The sequence below is a fragment of the Pholcus phalangioides genome, unplaced genomic scaffold (genome assembly GCF_987345545.1).
Source record: "Pholcus phalangioides strain wild (caught in Gottingen) unplaced genomic scaffold, Ppha-v1.0 ptg000027l_1, whole genome shotgun sequence".
Taxonomy (NCBI): domain Eukaryota; kingdom Metazoa; phylum Arthropoda; class Arachnida; order Araneae; family Pholcidae; genus Pholcus; species Pholcus phalangioides.
Window position 1 is genome coordinate 8,938,904 of NW_028301617.1, and position 12,899 is coordinate 8,951,802.

General features: G+C 42.6%; 1 protein-coding gene across 1 annotated transcript in view; it reads left to right on the plus strand.

Annotated features, from left to right (window-relative positions):
• Positions 1–12,899, plus strand: part of LOC149068360 (cuticle protein 10.9-like) — a 230,312-nt gene that overhangs the window by 119,958 nt on the left and 97,455 nt on the right. The window lies entirely within an intron of this gene.

Genomic DNA, 12,899 nt, shown 5'->3' on the forward strand with positions numbered 1-12,899 from the left:
TCAAGGTTTGTACAATTACGGTTATGTGAAATTTGACAGTCGTTATTGTGATATATTAGTGAGATATTATGTGTTCTGTACCATTACATTTTTCTTTTATTGTTTTTACTTTTAAAAATAAGATGTACAAATTCGGACGGTGGAAGATAGGCTAACATGTTTAGATAGCCTACCTGTGAAACGTTATTAGTTGTAGCTTTAGAATTGGTACTGGCATGGGCGGGGAGATACGGGGGAGGGACGCGTTGGGGGCACCCCCCTCCCCGCGTCAAAGATGGAGTCGACACATCTAATGTATATGCTAATTGACATCATCATCATCTTGCCCCTCCCCCCTTCAAGTCTATCTCCGCCTATGGGTACTGGATATAGGAAAAGTCAACATCACAATATGTTATAAAAAGAATGTGGAAAATTAATAATTAAGGAACGTTAATTACAGTCAAACTCCGTTACGGAGTCACTACCACACAACATATGACCCCCCCCCCCCGTAAGTGGAGTGACCCTGAGAACCACACACGCTCCCACGTTAACATTCCAACAGGAATCCTTAATGCGGGGGGTTCTCAACCGGTGCCCCACGGCCACTCGAGGATAATAAAATATATAAATAAATTTGATAAACAAACAAAAAAAGAGGCCTAAAGTGTACCGCCATATAAATAATATAGTACAAAAGGGCTCCTCGAGTTAAAGAGGGCTCCGCCATAGAAATTCTACACTGAAAGGGGCTCCGCGAGTCAGAAAAAGGTTGAGAACCGCTGCTCTGATGTATAAGGAACGTGTAAGAAAGAAGCCGAACCTTCCACGGAGGCCCAGAGCACCCCATTAGGCGCCGAAACCCAGAACATTCTCCCATCGCATCCGCCACAAAGCCCACCCGAACAGTACGGGAAGGGAAGAGGTCCCAGGTGTGTATAGCAATTAGGGCAATAACTGTAGGCTCTAAACTTTCACCTCGCAGACCCTTTCCGGAATAATAGAAGGATATAAAAACATTAATACGTAAAATAATATGAGGACATGGGCAAACAGCGCCTCGGACGATGTAGCATCACAATACTCAAGAGAAATAGCATTATGGACAGAATTACAACCAACAAAAAAGTAATAATAATAAAGCGGAGTGACCCAGTAAACAGAGTAGGCCATTCTTCGACCCTCTTTTGCCGTTCCCCCCATCCCCTCCATTCATACATTTGCGCACAGCAATCTTGTTGATCGAACCAGTTCATTCATAAAAATTGACCATTTTAAATTAATTTGTCATTCATCTCAATTTACCCTGCCATGCAAAATCGGGGAAATTCGTAAGAGAATTCGACTGAGATAAAGTATTACAATTTTTAGGAAAAATTATTGCATATATAAAACAAAAATTTATCTTCAAAAACTTATTATGAAGGCAAAGTTGGGGGGAAAAGCAGCGTTAAATGCGGGTAAAACGGTTTATCCGCCTTTAACGCTGTTTTTTTCCCCCGAACTTTCCTCCGTTTTTCGAATTCGAATATTTCTACGAAAATATTGCACTTAAAAACGTGGATTTCTTTTTTTTTTGTTGGCGTTAGGAGAGTTTTATTTTAATAACTATACAGCTCCTTGCAACATGAATTACATATATGAGTACTACACGTTATTTAGATACTTTTTCCAATTGGAAGTATGTCTCTAGCATCAACGGTTCGCCAGTAAAATGCCATACCTATGCACCATGTATATTGTTGATCTAGTCTGATTTACCAGTTGTGAATGGTCACTGTTGAGTCACATCACTGTTATTAATCGATCCGACAATGATCAAACTTATCAAACCTTTATCTTGCCAACCCGAAACTTTCCAAATCTTACCAATCTGTTACATTGTTCCAACAGTGACCAATCACAACAGGGCAGTTTCAACCAAGGCGAGCCAAAGCCTTTTTTTTCTGATAAATGAGTTCACTATCAGGAAATGCGCATAACCACAGGAATTGACCAATTTCTCCAATAAATCTAACTGTTTTATGAATGATTATCCTATAGTAGCAAAGGGCATTCTTGGATTATACGCTGATGATGTTATTTTAATTTCAACCGACATAAAACCCTTGAAAGCGCTATATATTCTAAAGGAGGTGATCACAAATGTTGAAAGATGAAATGCTTTCAACAATGCCAACTTGAATATGAATAAATGTGTGAGAGCTATGGCTCACAAATCGTGATATCCTGCCAAACACGATAAATGTGTGTCAGCTATGGCTCACAAATCGTGATTTCCCGCTAAACACGATGAATGTGTGAGCTATGGCTCACAAATCGTGATATCCCGCTAAACACGATGAATGTGTGAGCTATGGCTCACAAACCGTGATATCCTGCCAAACACAATAAGTGTGTGAGAGCTATGGATCACAAATCGTGATATCCCGCTAAACACGATGAATGTGTGAGCTATGGCTCACAAACCGTGATATCCTGCCAAACACAATAAGTGTGTGAGAGCTATGAATCACAAATCGTGATATCCCGCTAAACACGATAAATGTGTGAGAGCTATGGATCACAAATCGTGATATCCTGCCAAACACGATAAATGTGAGAGAGCTATGGCTCAAAAATCGTGATTTCCCGCTAAACACGATAAATGTGAGAGAGCTATGGATCACAAATCGTGATATCCCGCTAAACACGATAAATGTGAGAGAGCTATGGATCACAAATCGTGGTATCCCGCTAAACACGATAAATGTGTGAGAGCTATGGATCACAAATCGTGATATCCCGCTAAACACGATGAATGTGTGAGAGCTACGGCTCACAGATCGTGATAACCTGCCAAACACGATAAATGTGTGTGAGCTATGGCTCAAAAATCGTGATATCCCGCTAAACACGATGAATGTGTGAGCTATGGCTCACAAATCGTGATATCCTGCCAAACACAATAAATGTGTGAGAGCTATGGATCACAAATCGTGATATCCCGCTAAACACGATGAATGTGTGAGAGCTAGGGCTCACAGATCGTGATATCCTGCCAAACACGATAAATGTGTGAGAGCTATGGATCACAAATCGTGATATCCCGCTAAACACGATGAATGTGTGAGAGCTAGGGCTCACAGATCGTGATATCCTGCCAAACACGATAAATGTGAGAGAGCTATGGATCACAAATCGTGATTTCCCGCTAAACACGATAAATGTGAGAGAGCTATGGATCACAAATCGTGATATCCCGCTAAACACGATAAATGTGAGAGAGCTATGGATCACAATTCGTGATATCCTGCCAAACACGATAAATGTGTGAGAGCTATGGATCACAAATCGTGATTTCCCGCTAAACACGATAAATGTGAGAGAGCTATGGATCACAAATCGTGGTATCCCGCTAAACACGATAAATGTGTGAGAGCTATGGATCACAAATCGTGATATCCCGCTAAACACGATGAATGTGTGAGAGCTACGGCTCACAGATCGTGATAACCTGCCAAACACGATAAATGTGTGTGAGCTATGGCTCAAAAATCGTGATATCCCGCTAAACACGATGAATGTGTGAGCTATGGCTCACAAATCGTGATATCCTGCCAAACACAATAAATGTGTGAGAGCTATGGATCACAAATCGTGATATCCCGCTAAACACGATGAATGTGTGAGAGCTAGGGCTCACAGATCGTGATATCCTGCCAAACACGATAAATGTGTGAGAGCTATGGATCACAAATCGTGGTATCCCGCTAAACACGATAAATTTGTGAGAGCTATGGATCACAAATCGTGATATCCCGCTAAACACGATGAATGTGTGAGAGCTAGGGCTCACAGATCGTGATATCCTGCCAAACACGATAAATGTGTGTGAGCTATGGCTCACAAATCGTGATATCCCGCTAAACACGATGAATGTGTGAGCTATGGCTCACAAATCGTGATATCCTACCAAACACAATAAATGTGTGAGAGCTATGGATCACAAATCGTGATATCCCGCTAAACACGATGAATGTGTGAGAGCTAGGGCTCACAGATCGTGATATCCTGCCAAACACGATAAATGTGTGAGAGCTATGGATCACAAATCGTGATATCCCGCTAAACACGATGAATGTGTGAGAGCTACGGCTCACAGATCGTGATAACCTGCCAAACACGATAAATGTGTGTGAGCTATGGCTCAAAAATCGTGATATCCCGCTAAACACGATGAATGTGTGAGCTATGGCTCACAAATCGTGATATCCTGCCAAACACAATAAATGTGTGAGAGCTATGGATCACAAATCGTGATATCCCGCTAAACACGATGAATGTGTGAGAGCTAGGGCTCACAGATCGTGATATCCTGCCAAACACGATAAATGTGTGAGAGCTATGGATCACAAATCGTGATATCCCGCTAAACACGATGAATGTGTGAGAGCTAGGGCTCACAGATCGTGATATCCTGCCAAACACGATAAATGTGAGAGAGCTATGGATCACAAATCGTGATTTCCCGCTAAACACGATAAATGTGAGAGAGCTATGGATCACAAATCGTGATATCCCGCTAAACACGATAAATGTGAGAGAGCTATGGCTCAAAAATCGTGATTTCCCGCTAAACACGATAAATGTGAGAGAGCTATGGATCACAAATCGTGATATCCCGCTAAACACGATAAATGTGAGAGAGCTATGGATCACAAATCGTGGTATCCCGCTAAACACGATAAATGTGTGAGAGCTATGGATCACAAATCGTGATATCCCGCTAAACACGATGAATGTGTGAGAGCTACGGCTCACAGATCGTGATAACCTGCCAAACACGATAAATGTGTGTGAGCTATGGCTCAAAAATCGTGATATCCCGCTAAACACGATGAATGTGTGAGCTATGGCTCACAAATCGTGATATCCTGCCAAACACAATAAATGTGTGAGAGCTATGGATCACAAATCGTGATATCCCGCTAAACACGATGAATGTGTGAGAGCTAGGGCTCACAGATCGTGATATCCTGCCAAACACGATAAATGTGTGAGAGCTATGGATCACAAATCGTGATATCCCGCTAAACACGATGAATGTGTGAGAGCTAGGGCTCACAGATCGTGATATCCTGCCAAACACGATAAATGTGAGAGAGCTATGGATCACAAATCGTGATTTCCCGCTAAACACGATAAATGTGAGAGAGCTATGGATCACAAATCGTGATATCCCGCTAAACACGATAAATGTGAGAGAGCTATGGATCACAATTCGTGATATCCTGCCAAACACGATAAATGTGTGAGAGCTATGGATCACAAATCGTGATTTCCCGCTAAACACGATAAATGTGAGAGAGCTATGGATCACAAATCGTGGTATCCCGCTAAACACGATAAATGTGTGAGAGCTATGGATCACAAATCGTGATATCCCGCTAAACACGATGAATGTGTGAGAGCTACGGCTCACAGATCGTGATAACCTGCCAAACACGATAAATGTGTGTGAGCTATGGCTCAAAAATCGTGATATCCCGCTAAACACGATGAATGTGTGAGCTATGGCTCACAAATCGTGATATCCTGCCAAACACAATAAATGTGTGAGAGCTATGGATCACAAATCGTGATATCCCGCTAAACACGATGAATGTGTGAGAGCTAGGGCTCACAGATCGTGATATCCTGCCAAACACGATAAATGTGTGAGAGCTATGGATCACAAATCGTGGTATCCCGCTAAACACGATAAATTTGTGAGAGCTATGGATCACAAATCGTGATATCCCGCTAAACACGATGAATGTGTGAGAGCTAGGGCTCACAGATCGTGATATCCTGCCAAACACGATAAATGTGTGTGAGCTATGGCTCACAAATCGTGATATCCCGCTAAACACGATGAATGTGTGAGCTATGGCTCACAAATCGTGATATCCTACCAAACACAATAAATGTGTGAGAGCTATGGATCACAAATCGTGATATCCCGCTAAACACGATGAATGTGTGAGAGCTAGGGCTCACAGATCGTGATATCCTGCCAAACACGATAAATGTGTGAGAGCTATGGATCACAAATCGTGATATCCCGCTAAACACGATGAATGTGTGAGAGCTACGGCTCACAGATCGTGATAACCTGCCAAACACGATAAATGTGTGTGAGCTATGGCTCAAAAATCGTGATATCCCGCTAAACACGATGAATGTGTGAGCTATGGCTCACAAATCGTGATATCCTGCCAAACACAATAAATGTGTGAGAGCTATGGATCACAAATCGTGATATCCCGCTAAACACGATGAATGTGTGAGAGCTAGGGCTCACAGATCGTGATATCCTGCCAAACACGATAAATGTGTGAGAGCTATGGATCACAAATCGTGGTATCCCGCTAAACACGATAAATTTGTGAGAGCTATGGATCACAAATCGTGATATCCCGCTAAACACGATGAATGTGTGAGAGCTACGGCTCACAGATCGTGATAACCTGCCAAACACGATAAATGTGTGTGAGCTATGGCTCAAAAATCGTGATATCCCGCTAAACACGATGAATGTGTGAGCTATGGCTCACAAATCGTGATATCCTGCCAAACACAATAAATGTGTGAGAGCTATGGATCACAAATCGTGATATCCCGCTAAACACGATGAATGTGTGAGAGCTAGGGCTCACAGATCGTGATATCCTGCCAAACACGATAAATGTGTGAGAGCTATGGATCACAAATCGTGATATCCCGCTAAACACGATGAATGTGTGAGAGCTAGGGCTCACAGATCGTGATATCCTGCCAAACACGATAAATGTGAGAGAGCTATGGATCACAAATCGTGATTTCCCGCTAAACACGATAAATGTGAGAGAGCTATGGATCACAAATCGTGATATCCCGCTAAACACGATAAATGTGAGAGAGCTATGGATCACAAATCGTGATATCCCGCTAAACACGATGAATGTGTGAGAGCTACGGCTCACAGATCGTGATAACCTGCCAAACACGATAAATGTGTGTGAGCTATGGCTCAAAAATCGTGATATCCCGCTAAACACGATGAATGTGTGAGCTATGGCTCACAAATCGTGATATCCTGCCAAACACAATAAATGTGTGAGAGCTATGGATCACAAATCGTGATATCCCGCTAAACACGATGAATGTGTGAGAGCTAGGGCTCACAGATCGTGATATCCTGCCAAACACGATAAATGTGTGAGAGCTATGGATCACAAATCGTGATATCCCGCTAAACACGATGAATGTGTGAGAGCTACGGCTCACAGATCGTGATAACCTGCCAAACACGATAAATGTGTGTGAGCTATGGCTCAAAAATCGTGATATCCCGCTAAACACGATGAATGTGTGAGCTATGGCTCACAAATCGTGATATCCTGCCAAACACAATAAATGTGTGAGAGCTATGGATCACAAATCGTGATATCCCGCTAAACACGATGAATGTGTGAGAGCTAGGGCTCACAGATCGTGATATCCTGCCAAACACGATAAATGTGTGAGAGCTATGGATCACAAATCGTGGTATCCCGCTAAACACGATAAATTTGTGAGAGCTATGGATCACAAATCGTGATATCCCGCTAAACACGATGAATGTGTGAGAGCTACGGCTCACAGATCGTGATAACCTGCCAAACACGATAAATGTGTGTGAGCTATGGCTCAAAAATCGTGATATCCCGCTAAACACGATGAATGTGTGAGCTATGGCTCACAAATCGTGATATCCTGCCAAACACAATAAATGTGTGAGAGCTATGGATCACAAATCGTGATATCCCGCTAAACACGATGAATGTGTGAGAGCTAGGGCTCACAGATCGTGATATCCTGCCAAACACGATAAATGTGTGAGAGCTATGGATCACAAATCGTGATATCCCGCTAAACACGATGAATGTGTGAGAGCTAGGGCTCACAGATCGTGATATCCTGCCAAACACGATAAATGTGAGAGAGCTATGGATCACAAATCGTGATTTCCCGCTAAACACGATAAATGTGAGAGAGCTATGGATCACAAATCGTGATATCCCGCTAAACACGATAAATGTGAGAGAGCTATGGATCACAATTCGTGATATCCTGCCAAACACGATAAATGTGTGAGAGCTATGGATCACAAATCGTGATTTCCCGCTAAACACGATAAATGTGAGAGAGCTATGGATCACAAATCGTGGTATCCCGCTAAACACGATAAATGTGAGAGAGCTATGGATCACAAATCGTGATATCCCGCTAAACACGATGAATGTGTGAGAGCTACGGCTCACAGATCGTGATAACCTGCCAAACACGATAAATGTGTGTGAGCTATGGCTCAAAAATCGTGATATCCCGCTAAACACGATGAATGTGTGAGCTATGGCTCACAAATCGTGATATCCTGCCAAACACAATAAATGTGTGGGAGCTAGGGCTCACAGATCGTGATATCCTGCCAAACACGATAAATGTGTGAGAGCTATGGATCACAAATCGTGGTATCCCGCTAAACACGATAAATTTGTGAGAGCTATGGATCACAAATCGTGATATCCCGCTAAACACGATGAATGTGTGAGAGCTAGGGCTCACAGATCGTGATATCCTGCCAAACACGATAAATGTGTGTGAGCTATGGCTCACAAATCGTGATATCCTACCAAACACAATAAATGTGTGAGAGCTATGGATCACAAATCGTGATATCCCGCTAAACACGATGAATGTGTGAGAGCTAGGGCTCACAGATCGTGATATCCTGCCAAACACGATAAATGTGTGAGAGCTATGGATCACAATTCGTGATATCCCGCTAAACACGATAAATGTGAGAGAGCTATGGATCACAAATCGTGATATCCTGCCAAGCACGATAAATGTGTGGGAGCTATGGATCACAAATCGCGATATCCCACCAAACATGACACATCTCAAATTATGACGGTCACAAGTTTCTGAAACATCCAAGACCTAAAAACATACTTCGTACGGACAGTGTATGTGTCCGAATTTTAAGAAATGTGTGTGCGTTAGTATGTATATATATTTGCAAATAAACTGTGTTTAAATATTCATAAGAGCAGCGGTTCTCGAACTTTCTCCCTCGGTGGCTCCCCCCTTTCCGTAATCAACGGCGGCTCCCCCACAGCAGTAACAAAGAATTGCTTCGAAAAAACTTTTGTCGAGGTCGCAGCTCCGCGGGGTGTTACACCAGGTAGGACCGTCTTAAAAGCACCGTGGGGACCCCGGGCCTAGTGGTTTTACTGAAGCCGCACCTGGTAAATTCTAAGAAAAAATTCAACGAGATCTCACTTTTGTGGGGTCTCCCCCTCTTCTCTTGAGGTGCTCGGGTGGGCCCATGCGTTAAGACAGCACTGGCACGAGGGCGCTGCGGTGTACAGTTCGAGAACCTCAGCAATATTGCATCTCTCAAGACAATGTTGAAGACAGTCTCACGGTCTAAGATACCAAACACACACACACACACACAAAATTAATGAAAAACAACGATTCTCCGGCAATTTTTTACACATTTTAGTATTTTAGAGCATGGTATAATATTTTTATGATAAAGTAGAGTTATACGAGAAAGATTTATTGGGTGAAACGCATGACCTATTAATATATATTCATTATATTCTAGTTTTTAAAGAACTCTGTGGTAACGACCTCTTTCGATGTACGTCGGTATGGAGCAGCGATTTCCAACGTTTATGTATTTACACACCTCAACAGGCTGAGCTCAATTACAGAGATGCGGAAAGTAATGGAAATCAATAGAAAAGCAAATAATAATAATAATAATTTACACGTTAAAAATAAAATCATCAACAAACGTATAATACAAAAATATATGTGCGCAACGGAAGCAAACATTGCGAATTCAATATGAGGAAGACAAAACGACCAAAATAGATGAGAAAACATAAAATATATACAAATTCATATAGTACCTAGTAGAACACGGAATCCCTGTGAAATATATCAGGGAATTCACCCGTATCATAATGCTTGCATGCTCGCAAAATTGGTGAAGCATTTAAAATATTCGTGCGTGCATGAGGAAAATAAAAGACATTTCGGGAACTATGAACGAGTCGCTCGCGAACGAGTCGCTTTATGAAGGAATGATAGATCTCGCTTAGTACGTCTGCTATCGAGAGGTGGCATCTTGAAAAAAGAGAGAAGATCCGAAGTAGGCGCATCTGGGACGTACACACACGTCTTTCGGAATAATGACCTCCAAAACTTTTTCTGTACACGTTTAATGCGTACGTTCATCACTGCAGGAATATGGCCCCATATCACACTGAGCCATACTCAAGTGAGGGCAAGACATACGCGAAATATAGCCGTACCATCGCCGGAACTGAGGTGAATGGCCCAGACGACCTTACGAGAAAGCCAAGTGACTTGTTGGACTTCGACAAGACACTTTCCGCGTGAGCGCTAAAGTTCAAATCACTCTTGAAAATTACACCTAAATCCATTACCATGCTCTTTCTTTCTATAGCTGCTGTATCTAGGGTGTAATCATAAAGCAATGGATGTGATTTTCGCGTGAATGAAACGACATTGCACTTTGAAACATTCAGACCGAGGTTGTTGTCACGACACCAATCATTCAGATGCAATATATCATTTTAAAGAGCCAAGCAGTCTTCTATGGACTGAATTGATCGATGAAATTTTAGGTCATCAGCGAACATGAGGCAGCGGCTATTTTGAAGATACAACGTGGGCGTTAAAAACGCTCGAGGGTCGTAGGAATGTTCCAGGGGGACAGTAGAAGCTACGGGTATAAATAACATAGAATCCTATGGGTTAGATTGCGTTGGGTAGGGGGGGGGCGTTAGGATCTGAAGAAGGGGGCGATGGGACAAAAAAGGTTGGGAAACTATAAAGCATAGTTTCCCAATCTTTTTCTCCCATCGCCCCCAACGTAATTCAACCCGTAGGATTCTATGTTATACCCGTAGCTTCTACCGCCCCCCCCCGGGGGCGTTAACGCCCACGTTGGGAATCACTGGTGTAGAGAAAACTCGAGATTTGAGGATTTATATTTTCTATACTTCCGATAGGATTTCAGTGTTACATCGCTTCTAGGTTCTGGGTAAGATCGAAAGCAGTTGGAATCACCTGACAATGTTCTCTCCGAAGTGTTTCAACCGAGCTTGTCAATTTCAATTTGAAAAAGAAAATTCACGTAATTCTAGTGATGTGAGGTCAGTATCTGTAAGCAATGAGTTTCTCGTAAAATATTTTTGAATTCTTGACGTCCTGTCGACGATGAAGGTCTCACAATATTTCATACACTTTCATCTGCAGCAGTTTCTTCGCTACCGATCGATGGGATATTATTAAAATCTCAGATTTTTATGGAAATCAGTTGACGTTTGTGTTGTGTAGGGCAAGGACTTTAATTTGGTTTGGCGTTTACTGTTTCTAGTCATGTCTGTAGTGGTGGGTTGGTAAGATACGGAGTTCGAGATGGGAAGAGTTCAGGGTACATGGGTTCAAACCCACCAACCTCCAGGTAATTACACTTTTGCCGCTGTGGTGGTTGAGTGGCTATAGTGACGGACTCGCGATGCGAGGATCCGGGTTCGAACCCTACAGTGGTGGTCGGCTGAAGTTGGTTTTCTGTGGTTCCCAACTTCAAGGCGCAAATGCGAGCCGATCTCCCCGTTAAGTCTCGCCACAGAGAGCAACAGTCCTACAACGATAAATCATTCAATCATATCACTTCACTCATAGTTAGAAAAACTGGTGGCAGATGGCAGCACTACACATAACAAGCATTACAGAGAAACAAAAAACTTCACGTCAGGTTTCACTACACGATGGCCGACATCGACAGATGAGAATGAAGGTAAAAAAAGTCCCGTGAATGGGGATTACTCCGTATTATTAATGCACAAAGAGTCTACCAGAAGAATTTTGGCCTTGCAAAATCAGTTGCGGCAACGTAGGTAGTATTATACGGTGAATGTGTGTTCTGAAATAATATGGGAGGGTCAGTGTGAATCCCCCTACGTCTTTCAAGGTGTATCCAGTGCCGTATTAACTCATGGGCCCACTCGGGCGCGGCCCGGGGGGTTCCTCAAGAGAAGAGGACCCTCACAAAAACGGGAGCTAATTGAAATTTGCGAGAATTTTCCAGGTAGGGCCTCAGAAAAATCAGTTGGTCCGGGGGTTCATCAGGTTCTTAAGACGGCCCTGGGTGTATCCGTTCATATCTGAGTCGCTAAGACAGGTAATGTAAAAAGCTTTAGTGTACGATAAGAAAATGGCAATTCAGGAAAAATCGAGTAATTTCTAACCTTTTGGTTCATTCTTACTTGAGATATGGAAGCACAAAGATCGTGCAGGGCCACTCCCCCCCCGTAGGTCTTTCTAGTGCCAAGATCCCGAAACATTTTCCAAAGATGTTAGCGACTGGAGTTGTAGAAACATTGATGTAAACCGCAATCTGTTCGCAAAAATGTTTTATTCACCATATAGGATTTCGGACTGAATTGAGCCAGAGCTGGCTCTACATTCGAACCGGACATTTACCTCCAGTCCAAGCGGTTCGAACGTGGCCCTCAGAAAATGGGCTGAAAAATATTTTTAGCTCTAAATTACGACGAGAGTTACCAGCTAAGACTTCGCCGTTCCTCAACATGCTTTCGAAACCCCCAAACAAACAGAATGCATCGCCCACACACTTTTATCCAGTAAAAAATAGGGTATACAACATGTTTGACCTTATTAGCGAACAACAATGTTAACAATACTTTACTCCCTCAACTAAAATTTCAAAAAAAAAGCAATAAAAATCAGTGACATACCAGGGGTGCTACCGAAAATTCACGCTCGGCAGCCATTTCGGATGACATCATTTTCACTGTCACCCC